Raw genomic sequence first — 2,545 nt, forward strand, 5'->3', positions numbered from 1 at the left:
GTTTGCATTCACTGGAACATTAGTAAAACTATACTCAGGCAGTTCTTTTATGTGCATTCTGTCTCTATAACCAATTTGTTTCTTTGAGAGAGGGTTGCAGTCTATTGTCCAGACTGGAGTGCATTGGCATCATAGCCCGTTGTACCCTCAGACTCCTGGGCTCAAGCAGTCATGCCTCCTGCCTCAGCCTCCCTAGTAGCTGGGACTATAGGCACGTGCTACCATGCTCAGCTAATTTTTCTGTTTTGTGTAGAGACAGGATCTTGATATGGTGCTCAGTCTGGTCTTGAACTCCTGACCTCAAGCAATCCTCTTGCCTTGGCTTCCCACAGTGCTAGGATTATAGGCATGAGTCACCTGTCTGGCCTAATCTATAAGTTACTTTAAAGCAGAATATCATATTTCATAAAAATGACAGAGCTATGATGCACCTGAAAGATCAACCCTTTTTTTATTTTTATTTTTTGACTCATGAGGTAATAAGACCAGAGCTTTTATGTAACTTACCAGAGGGTATATACCTCTAATTAGTAGCAAAATTCCACTGGTACTTGTAGAACAAGCTACTTTTACTCTTCTAATTTCTTCTTCCAGCCTGTAGGCAATCCGCCTGCGTCAACCAGCTAGTCTCAAATGAGGCATGCAGGAGCATCAGCTGCGGATAGTGCCTGAGGGGAACAACATTAGGTGAGGGCTAAGAAAATCAAATCTCCTGCAGAAGTGATTCCCTGCAGTGAAGAGCAGGCTAAACTCCAGGCCAGTGTGCTGGGCTTATAGGCAAGACTCCTGTCATTACAAGGTAGCTGAAGGATAATCAAGAAATATGAAGCAGCTGAAGCTGAACTACAATAATGAGTCAAGTGCACAATGAGATTGTAAGGAGGGAGGAAGGAAGATGGCTGCTCAGGGAGCAGTCGGGTTACCAGACACCTCTTTTATACCATCACTCTTGAGGTAGGCTCAACCTAGATAGAATGAGAGTAAAGCTTTAGTGTATTCAATGGTAGTCATTTCAGGGCATTAAGACAAGGTTAATAATACTAATCTCTGCACAAAGTTTGCATTTGACAAATTATATCAATTCATACTTACTGCTCAAGTTAGATAGACAGATAGGTGATTGTCAGTGCTGAGCCGGTTGACCCTGCCCTAATTTTCTTAACACTATCAGTTTTTCAATAGAACACTATATTTTGTTATGCCCCTATTATAAAGCAACACAAAAAGCCACATGAGACTTGGCTCACCATCGAATGGTTGATTTTCTGCTAAAATGGCACAATGGTTTCTGGTCACTTTTCATCTATAATGACATTGTTTAGATTTTATATAAAATATATCCCTAAACACGTGTACCTACTAATTCCTCTGTCTCAGTTGCATAATCTGCTTGATATTATTCCTCAAAAGTCATGTCATTTCCTAATTGTTTAATTAATGCTAAATCAAGACAGATAAAATTGTCTTTGGAGGGGACTTGGAGGTGATGAGTACCTCTGGGTCTTGCCTGACTGACAACTGTCAAATAGAAGTGGATGTGTAGAATGAACAAATGGACAGCACGCATTTTAGCTTTAGATTGCACTTAATATTCTTAACTTATGGTTGATCTTCTATTACTTGAATATCCCGTCATTGTGAAGCTCCAATAGAGATTTCACCAGCCTCTTGCAGTGATATTTTCCCACATCTACTATCAAAAAAACACAAAATAAAATGGCTTTTTCACCTGTTGAAAATGATAGTGGTAGATAAGTTCAGAGGCATGGACAAAAGCTCTCAAGCGTAATTATCTCATTTTAAAATATGATGCTGAAGAACATAGCGATCTATTTCAGTCTCCGTGGGATGGAAAAGCCGCAAGATCATTGTGGGTCTCTAAAGTGCAGGCAGAGTAATAATGCATGTCTGGCTTGACTCACTAGGTTGGTATGAGCCATAATTTGCAAATAGGATGTTTTGCTATTTTTCAGAGAGCCTCAATAAGGTTTTAAGATAAGAAAGAGTGTTACTACCTCTTAGCCTGTGTCAGCACCAAATCTCAGGTAAAAAAACCCTGACTGGCTCAGCCAAGTAGAGGCATTTGACATCACAGATTCTTTCAGGCCCATAGAGAAGGCTAGGGACACATACCATCTGTTTGCTTTTAAAACTCTTTAATGTATGTCTTCAAACTGCAGAACAAGAGAATGAGAAAACACAATTTTATTCAAATTTTAGGTAAGAAGAATTCTTGAAATAGAATTACTGAATCTTGTAGAAAAAAATCAATACCTGAACATTATTTGGGAGAGCCTTTTGCTACTATGCAGTGGTTCCCAACCTGGAGCAATTTTGCACTCGAAGGAACATTTGCCAACATCTAAAGACACTTTTAATTGTCATAACTGGAGGTGCTACCAGCACCCAGGGGGTCAGGGATGCTGCTTATTGATTCTACAATGCAAAGAATAGCTCCTCACCCAGCTGGGTGCCATGGCACGTGCCTGTAATCCCAGCATTTTGAAAGGCTGAGTGAGGTGGGTGGATTGCTTGAATTTAGCAG

The sequence above is a fragment of the Otolemur garnettii genome, unplaced genomic scaffold, assembly GCF_000181295.1.
Source record: "Otolemur garnettii isolate 467f Iridium unplaced genomic scaffold, OtoGar3 scaffold00085, whole genome shotgun sequence".
In the NCBI taxonomy this organism is placed as follows: Eukaryota; Metazoa; Chordata; class Mammalia; order Primates; family Galagidae; genus Otolemur; species Otolemur garnettii.